The sequence below is a fragment of the Molothrus aeneus genome, chromosome 5, assembly GCF_037042795.1.
Source record: "Molothrus aeneus isolate 106 chromosome 5, BPBGC_Maene_1.0, whole genome shotgun sequence".
NCBI lineage: Eukaryota > Metazoa > Chordata > Aves > Passeriformes > Icteridae > Molothrus > Molothrus aeneus.
The window spans coordinates 48,769,470-48,785,248 of NC_089650.1; the positions used below are offsets into that span (position 1 = coordinate 48,769,470).

General features: G+C 42.2%; 1 pseudogene; it reads left to right on the forward strand.

Moving 5' to 3' along the window:
• The first annotated feature begins 283 nt into the window (after positions 1 to 283).
• Positions 284 to 14,803, forward strand: LOC136557119 (hyaluronidase-4-like; annotated as a pseudogene).
• The last annotated feature ends 976 nt before the right edge of the window (positions 14,804 to 15,779 follow it).

Below are 15,779 nucleotides of genomic sequence, written 5' to 3' on the forward strand. Positions count from 1 at the left end.
TTCACACAGAAGAGTGTGGGAGTGTCTGTGGTAGTACATCTATCTGGACACAAAGGCTTTTGAATTTAGGTCATGTATTTCTGTGAAGAGCTGCAAGCCCAGTTCTGCATCTGCATCACAAGGTTGTCTTAGGTAGAAGACCAAAATCAGAATTTGGTCTAGGCTTCTTAACAATTATTAAAGGAATCAAATATCTAAGTGAATGTAATTTTACAATTTATTTTCTATTTCACCAAGTTAGAGACGTTTCTTTTGCAAAGAAAACCACATTTACCATACAACAATGGCCCTGGAAGAGGAGGAGTTGGAGGTAGCTCTGCAGCTGACTGAGGACAGGTAGAGTTGCACATATGAATGTAAGGTATCTCATGTCTTGAGTGCTCCCATGTGGACCACCAACTACACCAGCCAGTACCAAAGTTAGGATGTATTTGATTCCTTAGCTCCACAAATGGGTCACCTTACAGGACAGGGTCACAATGTGGTGCTGCATTAGTGCCCTTTACCAGGGAGAATCCAGGGTGGATCATGCCAGGTTGGCTGGAAATTGGTGCTAGGCAGGACCACAGAGCATGCACCACATGGAGAAATACAAAATATAGTGAAAACCTTGGTAACAAGCAATTTTTTTTCCTTCAGTTACCCTTAAATTAATACTACTCTTACAAATGATGAAGTAATTGGTTTACTTAATACAGGTTGTACAGTTCAGTCTTTGGAGAGACATGATCCAGCTTGTGTCTGTAGTACAGCTATTGGAAAAGGGAGAGTTTGAGGCAGCAGAGAACACTTACCATGATGTTCTTAGCTGGAACCTGTTCTTAAACCACAGTTGATCCTGAGAAATAGATATTGATTTCTAGAGACAACAGAAATAGGAGTTTGTTTTATTTTATCTGAACCACTTCTGCTTCAAGATGATCATGTTCTTCCCAAATGCTGAACTGTAGACTCCTCTAATTAGCTGAGGATAAGCAATACCAACACACTGACAGGCTTTCAACTTTTATCAAGTTTTCTGATTTAGAACTCAAAAATTTGAAATTTGGGGAAGCATTATGCTCATTTCTTATTTCTCTCTCACCACAGCTGGGTGTTTGACTTAAAAAAATTATATTTTGAGCAACTCATAAAATATAGAATGCCTGGACTCATTTTGTTCCACTTCAGTCTGACTGGTAAATGTGTGGGATTGTGGTTCCAACTTGACCAGCTTTAGGTGTCACTGACATCTTCTTTCCACTCCCAAACTTTCCTCTCACTCCCATCTATCCATCATGGTGTGCTGTTCCCTGCTTGTGATGGCACAGCTGCTCAGGGACCCTTGACCTAATCTGGACTGGGAAACCCACGAGGTAAAATGTTCCCTTGTTAAAATACAGGTGCTTTCCCACAATGCTTTTTTTTCTGAAAGTCATACGAATTCCTCCATCTGACTCACATGGTTCTGCCCATAATGTTGAGCCAGGGCTAAGGAAGTGGACAAAACCCACAAGGAAGTGGTAACAAAGCCATAAGCTGAGTATTGTCACCCAAGACAATGAATTGTGAGTAAGCAGCCTTGGTGTGCAGTTGGCAGCATCTGTCAGGGCTCACCCAGCTCAGTGGTGGGTGTGTGGGTGGGTGGGGAGGGCAGTGCCTGGCACCCCCTGCTCTCCTCCCTGCCTCCATGGGCGACAGCAGGCAGCACATCCTCCCAGGGATGGGGACACTGCCACGGCAGGGCACTGCTGGACTCCCCCAAAACTGAGGGCTCCTTGCAGTGATCAGCCTTGGTGCCTCACAAAATGCCAAAGTCGGGATAAGAAAAACTCTCCTGGCATGGCCCAACTCAGGAACATGGGTATTTAATGTGTTTTCTGAAGTAGCCTTTTGCCACTGAGTCTTAAGGTTGGAAAAAGATGAAAAGGCTTCCTGGCTGAACATAATCATGTAGCTTTTTTGTGTTTCATCAGCTTTTTACAAATGCAGGGTTCTCGGCTAGGGTCAGTGGTTTTGTAAAAATGAGAATGATAGGATTGTTTAGAAAGGAGCTAACAGCTCTCACCAACAAAACCTCAGACCAGCTGGGACTTGTAATGCTGCACATTTTTGTATACAAATCTTCTTTTAAAACTCCTTGCTAAGATTAAAAAGATGTTGCTTAAATTAAAAATTATATCAGTTTTGCACCGAAACCATTTGTTGCAGATAATGAATTAAATTTGCACATCATGCACAATAAGGGTACGTATGAAAATTTTTTGCCAAAGAAAATTTGATGTTTAAGATGCTGTGGCAGACACAACTTCTCCTTTCTTTATCTTTCAGGAAAACTAATTTCCTGTCAATATGTGCTAGATTCAGAGAGTGAGAGTGTTTGCAAACACAGGTTACTCTAAAAACAAGTTGGAAATGATAGTTCTGTACATTTTGAAGAGCCATACTGACTGGGAACAGTGCAGCATCTCAGACACAAAAGTTCTATTCTTCTAAAAGCCTAAGGAAAAACAATGCTGTGGCATATTGCTTAATGGATTTAAAGCCCCTGAGTTGTTCTCACTCAGCCATGGCACCGTGTGCCTTCCAAATACTGTAGCATGAGGCAGCAAGGAGCAGCTAGAATCCTATTAGGAAAGAGGGGAGAATTCCTCCAGTGGCTTCCCAAATTAAGTTTGATTTAACTTTGAGAGTTAACTTTGCTGCTTTTAACAGTTACAACAGATCAGATTATCCCTTGTTGAATGTCAACAGAGTAATTCCAAGGCAGCATTTTTCTGATTCAAGGAATACTTTGTTTAAGCTGTAATAAGAAAACAAGGGGATGTGTGAATATGTGTTGATATCCATGGATATCCACATGCACATGTAAATGAGACTATGCATGTCCATACTGTACTTCATGTGTCTGTGAGCTCCACTCAGAAGCAGTTGAAGATTTCTGAGGGGTGTGAGACTTTGTTTTCTGCCTGGCAGGAGCAAGCTTGGAGCAGTTGCATAACCTTATAGCCTGGCATGCATGGCCTATGCTGCTGCACAGATTATGTCTATTATGTAACCCTTTTATACAGGAAGCTAACAGCATCTAGCAAGCTAAAAATAAGCAGACTTCTATAATTTCAAACAACAGTATTTTAAACTTCCCCTTATGTGGCTGCTTCTGTTTCAACATTAAATCTGGCCTCTTCAAAAATTTTATTGATTTTTTGACTAGGGTGATATTTTAACACACTGGCAGCCTATTCTCTCAGAGAAAGTCAGAGCTCCTTTGTCATTTTCCCATTACAGCAAAAACTTTTCTAGCTTTTATTTAAGGTGCTCTCCAATGTCTATGAAAACAAAGCAGCCTAGTGCATTAGTCCTGTTTTTTTTCCTCAGACAGTCAAGAAGTCTCATATTTGTGGGCAATTTTTGGAAAAGTTATGTTTGTTTTCATGTTAGTAATAACCTTCTCAGTCAATTAGACAGCAGATTATTAAGAGTATTTATTGTATTGCTCCTTCCAATGCTGAGTTTGCTTGGTAGAACTAAAAGCATTTAGTTTTTCCCTCTGCTGAAGGTGCTCCTTGCCTTGGCTTTGTTTCCATGTGCCCTGTGTGCTATGGAAACCCTGCAGGGCTGACAGCTCACTCCTGGACAACAATATGGTCAGTGGCTCGTGTACACAGAGCACAGCTGGGTTTCTTAGCTGACACTTGCATTCACCTTGTGTTGCTACCCTTGCCCTCCATGTGTGGCTGTGCTTGCCTGTCCCCATCATGAAGAGAATGCTGAGCATTTTAATGCCCAGGGAATTGCATTTTAATGCCCTGAGCATTTTAGTGCCCAGGGAATCTGCCCCTCCATTTCTGCAGGTGCATCCCAGTGGCAGTGTTAAAAAAGGCTCATGCCAGGTACTGCCTCCCCCTTGCTGGGCTGTCTGAGCTGGTGGGTGCAGGGAATACCCAAAGCACTGGCAGGGCAGCTTGATACAGGATTTCCCTGCATGGGAGACCAAAGGCCCTGCTGATGATTCTGATCTTCCTCCAGTGGGACCCAGGGATGGGGGAACACTTCTCCCAGGCAAGATGCAAGCTGGCTTTGGTAGGGACAGAACAGAGGCAGGGCCAGTGCAGGCCACTCACTGCTCTGTCAAAGGTGCTTCCTCAAGCTTCATAAAGCTGAGTCAAGCTCAAAGATCCCACAGAGACCTTGAGTTCCTACAATGGACAATGATGCTATTTGCATGGGATTAATTAATACAAGCATGAACTGAAGTCCTTTGGAAGCTTTGGACCACTCTTTGGACAAATATTCTTTTTTTAAGTGTCAGCATCAAACTTCATGGTGTGGAATTTGGGCATTTTTTCTAAATCTAGAAGTAGGGACGAATGAGACAAATTCTCCCTGGGCCTCCATAGGAATTTAGGTACTGATACACCTCAATTTAGAAGGGGTAATGATGTGTAAGCACCACTGTTGTATTTATCTCAGCAGCCATTCACAGGTCAGAGCATACTTGGATTAAAAACCAATAATAAGCCAACCTGATTTCACTGCAGATGCTAATTTGAGTGGTAGAGCTACTTCACTTTTCACATTAACCTCACCAGAAAAAAATCTCCTAATTTTGTTTTGCTTTCTCCACTCTTAAAGGGGCATAACATCATCTGCTGTAAGACAGTTTTTATCATCATAGACTTGAAGTAGCTGAAAAGCAGGCATGAAATATTCAAGTTCGCTTTGTTCACCCTTGGAATTTTCCTTTGAGACTGGTGTTAGTCCATTAGTTCCCAGCACCCACCAGCTGCTCTAAGGACTGTGAGCAGACATTCCTTGGAATATCCCCTCTGTGCTCCATGCAGTGAGCCAGCAGGTCCTGTGACAGCTGATGAGAGCTAGATGCAAAGGGACTGCAGGGGCATGGCCACTGAGAGAGGCTCATTAAGTTTGTTCAAAGTCTCCATCCATACATGATGTTTACCCAGGTTTACACGAACCCTGGTTTAAAATAATTGCAAAAATCCCTTAGACTGACAACACTGAATTGTTGCATTTTCTGCAACACTAACATTTAGCTCTAATCTAATGCTCAGCTGGTGAAAAAAATCAACCTTGTTGTTGTTATTGTTATTGTGTTACAGCTATTCTGTAGGAGTAGGAAGAGAGGAATGTCACCCCTATCTGCTGGCTGGGTGCAAGCTGTAATCACTCTGCTGTGTGTGTGGGTGCTTGTTCTGCTCAGTTTGGGGGCTGATCTTACCCTACTTCAAATACACAGCAACTCTGCTGGACCCCAGGAAGGGTGGTGGGGGGAGAGTCTGCTCCTTTCTGCTGCACAGGGCTAACCTTCTGTTTAATTTCCATGAGAAGAACATGCTTGGAACATTAAGCGCCACTGGTTTAATTTTCACTTAGGATTTACCTTACAATTGCATCAGGAATCACAAGAACCAATTCAGCACAATTTAAAATGCTATGAGCTGTAAGAGAGGCAGAGGGAGAGCCCAAGCAGCTCTGATGCTTTTAAATGGACATTTTCCCTAATGCCAAGTGGCTGGCTAAGCTGGATTGTGGTCCCCTGAGCACATGGCCCATCTCCCACTCTTTGCAGTGTGGCTATTTTGAACTGCAGGTAAATGAGCAGTGTAAGCATGCAAAATATAGCTCCTAGTGTAAAGGCTCCCATCTTTGGAAAAGGCAGGTCCTGCAAAACCTTTAGGCTTAAAAGAGGTGTAAAATTGTGCTATTGACTATGGAGAACCTTGTAAGACTGGACAGGGGCCAAAGAGGCTTTGTGATTATTTCAGGGTATGTAGAAAATGACCCAGTCACTGGCACCAAGAGCATGAGGAAAGCACAAGCTAAGCAGAAGGACTGCTTCTATGGATGTTTCATCAAATTCATCCATCAAACCCTCTGCCTTTTGCTAGGACTAAGCATGAGTCTAATCTCCCAGGCTGGACCACTGTCAGGTGCAATTGTCTGCAGATGAGAGACATTTATGCAGCAGGAAATGGGGGACATTTTTAGATTCAGAAGTCCAGATATCTAGTAGGCCACCAGAACATATTTATTCTCATGTAAATCATAAGAAAAAATCACTACAATAGCAAATGGAGCTGAGATGTCCTGAGGAGCCCAAAAAACAGTTGTAGCTTGTCTGCTAAAATGTGATCTCTCTCTAGAAAATTGCCTTCCAGTAATTCAGCATTTTAGCTTTTGATAAATTTTTCAACTCATTCCTTACAGTGCTAGGGAAATAGCTCTATTGTATCAAATTCATACTTTAATCTGTAGCATTTTGAGGAGGCCCTGTCCTAATTTTGAAATGTTCCTCATCAGTTAATGCTGTTTAGGTTTTCTAGCACCTTCACCAGGATCAGTGAAGGATTGTACTAAAAGAGTTTGAATCTTGGCTATAATCAGTCACCAGTGTCACTGGGTCAGGCAGACAATTGTGCTATGAGATCCATTTTTATGATCCTTTATTAATTTTTATGATTATTATTATTTTATCCATTTTTATTGTCTGTTATGCTGCATTTTCTATCCCCTGCATTTACTAAAACACCAGAGACACTCTGCAGAATATCAGTGAGGCAAATCCCTCAAGGCTGCCTTGATCTAGTAAGCCCCCATGCATGAGGAAAGGCAGAGAGAGCAGCAGTGCATCCTGCCATGCCCCCCTGCCCCTGTGCCTCTCCAGGTCATTTCCTCTGCCACCAGCCCCCAAGCACATTGCCACCAAATCTGGGTCCAGCAGACAGCAAAATTCTCTGCTGACAGCATGACTTCCACTGGGAAAAAACTCATTCCATCATCAGACTTCTGTGTGTATCAACTTTAGCTTTGCTGATAAAAAGTCAACAAATGGACTATTCTGTAAAAATCCAGGGATTTTGTTGGATCTTGGTGGGTGTGAAAATTCTTCTTTCAAAAAATATTCCTGTCTTTGATAAGAGCATTTGGCAACTGGCTTGCCTGTTGAGACAGCTTGGTTTAAGTCCACCAAGGCTGTGCTGTTTCAATGTCATATTGTTGTAGAAAGGAGAAAATATCATTGTGCTGATTCTTAACTTTTGTCATCTCTTGATATGAATATTGTAACATCACTGGAGCAGGTTTTCTGTAACAAGATAGATGACAAAGCTTGAAAATGAATTCCTGTGTTCTAGATTAATTTAGGGAGAGAGATACAGGGTTTATGTAAACTGATGAATGTTTTGTCATTTTCTTATCATTTTGCCAGCTATTTTTTTCAGCAGTATCTTTTGTTTTGGTTCAAGTACTTCTCTCTGTGTCTTCATTTCAGAACTGCCTTTTTAAAGCTGATTTTGCTTAGTCTTAGCTAGAGCTGTTTGCTGCCTAGAAAAGACACACAGTTTCTACTTTCTCTGCATTGGAAATTGCTGTTCATTCTGCATTTTCACTGTCAGCTGGATGCCAAGATGGGCTGCCTCTGTGTTCCCCTTGCCAAAGGAAAATCTAGTGAGCAGAAAGGGTATGTCCACTATGATAGACACAAATGAAAGAAATACCAAGCAAAAAGAGGAGGATCATTTTTTAGCAATCCTGCACAACTGGAAGCATTTTGAAAAGTCTGGGGAAAGGGAAAAATATTGTAGAAGAGTTTGGGCACATCCTTTCTGCATGTTGCAAACAAGAGACTGTTCTCTGATGGAGCATGTGAGTGTGTTGTGGCTAAATGTATCAAACGGAATAAAATTAGAAGCCAGAAGTCAATGATTTGCCATGACACTGAATAAAAAAGAGCAATTTCCTCCTTAACAATAGAGCTCCTACAAATATCTTTCTGTGCTAAATTACCCAGGAAAGGTTTCTCTCGGGGGTCAAGGTGGTCTGCCACTTTGCAGTCTTCAGTGACCTATAATGATATTGTGGTTGTTATGCTGTTGCTTCTGCTGCTATTTTTATTATTATTATTTTCTTCAGCTTGCTGATACTTTGCCATGTGCTAGCTCAGAGGACTTTGGAGCAGCAAATCAGTGCATTCAGCAGGAAGTAAAGCCTAGGGCTAATTGCACCCCAGTCCTGCCTGAGGGGAGATGTGTGGACCCACAGTGTGGAGCTCTGAGCCTCCCCACCTCCCACTGGGAGGCAGATCCCAGAAGCGCAGCCTGTGCAGAGCCCCATGGGTTTTGGGGAGATGCCTCGAGGTGGCCTAGGGCGTGGCTGCCTCCCAGTGCAGGGCTCCTGCCTGGGAAGTGCTCCCTGGAATCAGACAGGGAATCAGACAGAACTCACCTGAGGATGTGCTCAGCACAGGGTGACACCTCCCTGGGCCAATCTGTTACAAACAAGACAGCAGAGGGTGGCAGCACAGGGAAACTCGCTGCAGCTTAGAATCACAATGTGAAAAACAAGCAATTGTAGGGATTTGCTGCCCTCTGGCAGGATTTTTTTTACAGCTCGGATTTTCTGTGAACTACAAGAACAGTGCTCAGCAATAGTGCCCCAGCACAGCAAGGTCTGCATTTTCCAACTGTTTGTTTGCCAAAGCTGCTGATCAGCAGTGCTGCAGCCTCCATGGAACCCTCCTGGAAAGCCAGAAGTACATGTTGGTCCCAGGCATGGGCTGGTGTAAGGAGCAGGGCTGCTGGGCTGGCAGGAGGTCCCTGTCCCTTTCCTCCATCTCTCTGCTGCTATAGGCAGCCTGACTCTCTAAAGGTTGATTGTCTCCTCAAAAGAGCAAACTCATAATCTTCCAGTTTTGGCTGTGCAGCCTTTCGGTGAGAAATTCAGTTTTGCCTCCCTCTAAAGCTGACAAGCCCTGAGTGGCTTAGCCAAGTTCGAGTTCTAGTATATGCTTTCTGAGAGATAATCAGGCTAATTTTCTTTAACAGCATTTTCTAAAAGGCTCAGTAATGCTGCTGTGGCACCTGTGGGTATGTGGGTACTGAGTTTGAAAACCTGGGGTTTGCTGTGTTCTGTGAGTCTCCTGGGGTGAGATTCTCTGACAAAATGTTGAGTTCTGCAGTCTCTGCCCATCCTGCACTGCTCCTGTGTATGGGCTGCCCATCAGCAGGAGCAGCAGGCACACCTTGTGTGCTGTTAAACAATCTGGTGCCTCAGACTGTCAGAAGATTATATCCTAAAAGCATCAAAGGCTTATTAAAAATACCTAGTTTGGTTACCTTGGATGTTGATGGTTTTGATGAAATTAAGTTATGTTAGACTTAAACTAAAATAGCAGAAAAATGGGGGACTGGGGAGGCCCATAAAAGCACCTCAGGTGCATAGATATTCCTCACTTTTTTTCTGTTTTGAGAGAAGGGAAGGATAGCATAGCTACACTATTCCCAGCAGTACTTATGTAACAGCCTGGCTGCCCATATCCCACCATGGTCTTCACCTCCAGCAGGTCACAATCCCAGGAGAGATAAAAAAGGAGGCTAGGACTGAGTAAGAAAAACAACAATAGAACTCAAATACAAATGGTTGATTGTATAGGTGTATGGGAATTTCCTAGGGTTTTGAATGTAGGGGAGACCTTGGAGCTGGAAAATGATACAACTCTCTCTCTCTCTTACATAAAGATATATATATATAGGTTTGCTGTAGGGACCTTGTGATTAATAATGCTGCCCATAGTAGTGGCGCAGGCCTTAGCTACAAAGTCCACATTGCACACTGCAGTGCTGTGCAGAGATATCAGCACAGTGTCTGGAAGGTCCTAGCTGCATGTGATAGTGGAGGCAGGCTAATAAATAGCTCAGGACAAGTGTTCATGTATCTGCTTTATTGCTATCAAGGGTTTGAACTTGGATCCCTTTATGGTACTGCACAATGACAATGAAATATGTGTGCTTGTTTAGAGCTGTTTGGAGTATCTCTGGCTGGCATTGCACAGACAGGCCAGGGATGCTCATGAAATTGTGAAGATGGTGATAAAAGCCAAGGTTTGATTACAGAGTCACTCTGGTTGTTATTGAGAAAGCTTGAATGGTAAGGAAACCATGTCTTCATCAGGCTTTCCACTGCAACAGCCACAGCCACTAAGATGTCCTGGGGCCCACTGAAGTGGTGTCAACACCCTCAGTGAATTGATGAGAAAAGTAACTGCAGTAGGATGGCTCCTAGACTTACACCAATTTACTTTGGCTGGGAATTTCCCCCCTTTGTTTGGGTTAGATTGTGTTCACCTTGTTTCTTCATTATTAGCATGGTACATGCCTTAGAACTCACTGATAACAATACATATATTTATATATGGAACAAATATTAACAGCTTTTCTGTTATGTTTTACAGACAGACTGGGAGATCTGCCCAATGTCCTCTCTTAAGTCGTGTAAGTATTCCTGGAAATGGAACTCAGTTTGCATTGTTCACCTTTCAGCCCCTGGCATGGCTGCACTTACCACTTATCTGGACTTCTCTTGCTTTGAAATCAGCCTGATCAGCAGTTTGGGAGGGAAAGCCTTTCAAGTCTCCTGGAATGCCTGACAGAACTGTGCTTCCTGAGGTATGGTGTACTGAACCTGAAAATGTTCTATATGGTTTGAAGCCCCCCCAGCTATGGCAAGAGGGCAGGCACATCACTGGAAATCCATGGTAATGGTGGCATACCCTAAAACTTCAGTTTTCAAGCCCATCCAGAAAAAAAAAAGGCATGGCATTAACTATTAGATCCCAGCTGAGTTCTTCACTGCTCACACTGGAGACCTCAGTGGGCCTGCAAATGTGTGTGGTGCAAAAGATATCTACAGAGGAAAGTCCAGGAAACACAGAACTGAAATGGAAGGGAACATTTCAGCATATGATGTTGGATGTTATCAATTCCCTTTGAAGAAAGTGCAGAAAGTTTTATGAAGGAAACAATTGCTTTAGGAATGGGAAGCAAACCGAAGAGCCTGTGGGGATGCTACTTATACCCTGACTGTCATAATTACAGTTTCCCTGATTAGAACTACACTGGTTCCTGCCCAAAGAGTGAAGTTCTGAGAAACAATGAATTTTTCTGTCTCTGGAATAGCTTTGCAGCCCTGTATCTTTCCATGGACATTTAGAAACCCCTTGGAAACAGTCGAAAACATTTTGTACTTTTCTCAGTTTAGGTTGAATGAATCCATAGGGATTCCCCCCATGGCATCCCAAGATTATGCTTTGCCTGTATTTGTCTATACCTGACTAGGCTGTCAAGAGGAGTCTGTATTATTTCTCTCTATTAAAAGTTTTTGCTGGAACAATGTCGGCTGCATTTATCCTTTAACCATTCTTGCAGATGGTGCATCAGGATGGAAAACCTCCTACTTGGGCCAGCTCTGCTGGTTCATGCTAATCCTCCATATGCTTTAAAGAGCACAATGTTCTGAAGAAAAAACACAACCTTGAATATTTTTTTTTCCTTTTTTTTTTGCTTTAATTCCTAACTAGGCTGTACTCAAACAAGGCTGTACTCAATCATTTGAATGGATTAAAAGGAGTTCAGAAATTTGGTGTAGTACATAGGAGGCTGTTAATACATGAATCCTCCCTCAGGTATTTCTGTTCAGGTATGCAATCACTAATCCCCAGACACCTGCTCTTTTTTTAGAAGGGAAACTGAAGCAGAAATGTTAGCAACTTGGTCTGTGTACATAAGAATGGAAAATTGGAACCAACAGTCTTTCTGCATGCCTCTACCTCAAAACCATATAATTTAGCCCTGTAACACCTATGTTGGTCCAAGCTCCAGAACAGAGGAGTACTGGTCACATCAGCTGAACACATACAAACACACACATAACACTACTTTTGAGATAAGTCCATTACCCTAGGTCTTTTTTGATGTGATTCTGGACATCCTCCAAGAACCTGGATGAGGGCAGTAGAATTCCTGTGAAAAATCAGCATGGTTTGTCTGTCACTGTCCTGTTTCTGTTCTCACCTGCAGACAGTGACTGCACTACCAGCAGACCCCAGTTCCTCTGTTTCAGAGTTTAGCAAGTGAGCTGTATTTGCTTTTGAATGCTATGTCTGAATTTTCATGCCAGGTACTGAATCTGAAGTTGGCAGCCTGTCTGAGGAGGAGCATTAGCTCCCTCTGCTATTGGGTCTCACTGCTCCCTTACCACTGCCATTACTCACACACTACCCTGCCCAGCATGGAGATTGGAGACACCTGCCTTGGTGTTTTACCCAGCTTGCTCTTCCTTAGCTTTGCAAGGACAGGATAGACAGACATCAATGACTGCTGCACCCTCTTTGCCATTTCACGTCCAGTTCCTGCCTCTTTTCCCCCTCAGGCAACATATCTCTGTGAAGCTTTTTCCCATCAAGTCATTTCTTAATGTACTGTGGCCCTCAAACTCCCCTAAATCAGTGATGTTGTCTAGGGAGTCACTAGCTTATCAATGGCCTTTCAAATTCTGTGCTTATGGCATAGTAATTCACTTGTTACTGATCCTTGGTCATGGCTCAAATTAAGGATAAATATCCAAGCACCAAATACCTTCTCCTTACAGCCTGCTCTGTGAGAAGGACAGTGAAAGATATCTCTCTGGAACAAAATGAGAAACAATGTAAACTTGAAAGGATATTGTAACTGAAATTCTTAAAATTTGCCAAGTGTTGCATTTTCTCTTTCATTTAAGGTTGCACAATCCTGGTATTTCCCTCTTATAGTGTGGGCCTATTTACAGTTGCTTTTTCTAGGTTTTAATAAGAACTGAATGAGCTCCTAGGGAAGGCAGCAAGAACAATGCATGCCCTTGGAATTACAGCTCTCAAATTGGAGAGGGACTGAAAAACAACTGATTGACATAGCAAAATGGCTGTCTCCTTCCCCTTATCAACAAAAAGAGAACTGAGGAAATGTTTTGGGAAATTCTTGTGTAAAAAATCTCACTTTAGTGAAAGGATTTAAGTTGCTTCTAGTAATTGATGAGTTATCAAATAACTGTGATTAAATTTTTGCATCAGAGTGGATTAAGATACCTTTTTTCCTCCCAATTTATTAATTTCCTTATTACCAGCATCTCAGGCAGTACCTAAGTTTGTAACTTCAGTTTAATACTCATTGTAGTCTAGACAGCAAACCTTTAGCCAGGATAAAATATAGTTCACAGGGACCAGATTGAAGTCCTAGTCTGGGAGACAGCCTCATAACATTCTACTGGATTACTTTACAAAGGATGTGAGATGCTGAATTAACCTGACAGTGATATCTTTACTCTTTTCACTGTAGCAAAATCTTTTTAACACTATTGGAGAGAATGCCCTGGGAGCTATAGGCATTATTATTTGGTCAGCTATGACTTTAACTTCTTTAGAGGTAAACCTTAGCCTGGCTTAAATGCACTGTGTAAGATCCTCATTTTACCCAGTTAATAGAGAGTATCTGACTGCACCAGCCCTGAGTACTTGGCACTAGCAGAGCTGAGTGCTTAACCAGCCTTTGCTGCCCTCCAGCCAGGACAACATGGAATGTGGTCAGCCCTTCCTGGCCTAACAAGCCTCTTGTGAGGCAACCAGTAGTGGGAAGCCAATGGCTAATACCAGGTATTTTGGATGATTGCTCCTCAGTAGTTATCATCCTGGTCAAATTCTCTCCCAGCTGGGTAAAACACTAGGAAATTATCTAGAGAATGATTAGCACACCAGACAAGGTCTAGTGGTGGTGCTCAGCAATTTGTCAGGTTTTGAGGACTGTCCTTGTTCGTGGGAAAGAAAAACAAAGCAGGCTGATCAGATGGAGAGGTTTTGTACTACACATCAGACCTAGCCATGTTAAAATCAAAGATTGATTTTTGAGGCTCTGCCATGTCCTGGAGTTTTCAGAAAGCCACATACCAAACTTTGTCATAAAAAAAGACTTTTTCCTTAGAGCTATGTGAAATGGGTGTTTTGGGCTGTTTTTCTCCTGGCAGATAGTATAGAAAACCCAGCCAGCACGAGAATGAATGGCTGAAAATAAATGTTCAGTTGTCCTCAGCAAATTCAATTACTTCAGCCAATTTTTTAAACATTTGGATGTGGTCTCTGTCAGAATCAATATGAATAGGAGGGTGAATTTCCTTCTACCCCAGTTAAGTGACAAAGGCAAGCTTCTGGAGCTTCTCCATCAGCTCCAGACACCCACAGTCTTGCCACACAGCCACGCTGACATGATCTGCTTTTCTAGCATATACCATGGCTTCTTGAAAGATCTACACACTGGTGTTTCCTGGGGAATACAAGTTGCTGAAGTCATTTGCTCCTCAATATTGAGGATTGTATTTTCAGTATAAAAATTCATATTAACCCTTTAAATTAGTGAAATTTATGTTATCCTGGATGAATTCATTAATGCAGGCTCCTTACATATTGCATATTTTTTAGAATGCAAGAGGAAAAAAATAAAGTGGGTAGTCTCATATTAGCTAAAATTTCTACCATTTACAGAGCAACTGAAGAGAAGTGCAAAAATTCACTGATTTGGAATTTGAGCCCTACATTATCAATGTCACAGCAGCAGCTGAAGTGTGAAAGAGTATCTTTGTCAGGACAAGATATCATGTGTTCAAAGAACCTGGAGAACCTCAACATATCTGCACTTAAATTTTAAGACCTTCCAGATAGATGCCTTGGAGAACCAAGGATTTATTGTGAGAGGAGAAAGAATTAATGAAGATCTGGAAATAATGGCAGAGACATGGTCTGCCACAGTGTCAGGGCTATGAAGGAACTGACTGTGATGAAGTGAAAGCTGTTGAGGACCATCCAGGCAGCTCTGTAGACTCTGCCTTCCCCAGATTTGCAGGTACCTTCTCTAAGTACTGCTTAGGCAAAGGGCTGGCCTCAGGCAGTCAAGAGGAAAGGTGGAGTGGATCCAAGGAAAATCTTCACATGCTCTGCAGCTGAGGGCTGAACATTGTCATTGTCCCAGACAAAATCCAAACCCTGCAGCTGTGCCCTGAGGTTTATTGGCCATAAAGCACAGAGGGGAGTGGAGCCCCTTGGAGGCCGAGTCAAAAATGCACAGATCTCGGGAGCATGTCTGGCCCTCGATCCCATTTTCTGAGATGAGGCTGTTTAGCACTCTAGAAGCCTGGTTTCTGCTCAGCTAACAGCTACCACCACGACAGCAGAAAACTGCTGCTCCTGAATAAAACAGCACGAGGTCACTTTTCTCCTTTGTAAAGCAAAGAGGAGTCTACCCATATCATCTGGAGGTCATACTGGATATTTCCTCCCAGAAAATGAATGATGAAGGGAGATTCCGAGTTTCTTTTCCATTTGAGTGAATTCAAGTTCTTGTTTTCCTCTTTCATGGTCAGTGTGATTAAAGTTTTCGCAACTTTTTGAGCCCTCCACAAGATAAAGAGGAATGAAAGAGTCAGGAGCTGAGAAAGGAAGAAAAATTATTAGTATATTAAAATATACTGAGAGAAGAATGCATATATTCTAGTCCAAAACAAATTGTCTCACTGTGTTTTGTTTAAAACCATGACTATTTAAAATAAAATTAATAAGTAGTGCTAGAGGCAGGAGTATTATATATATTATATATATAAAACATATATATAATATATATACATATATTATATATAGGAGTATTATATATGACTTTTTATTAGAATATGTGTAGCTGGATAAAAAAATACCCAAATAGATATAGAAAAAACAGGGATCAGTGAGACCTGTGCTGAGCTCCCTGCTTTTTCTTCTATTTGATCCAGGCAAACATTTGCAACATAAAATCCAAATTCCATCTGCTCCTCTTATTTCTTTTTGTTTCAGAACCTTAAAGATCCCATCAGGCTTTGACCTTTGTGAATTTGCACCTCCTAGCAGCTTTTCCTTTTTTAAACACAGGTTATTGTCCTCATATATACTC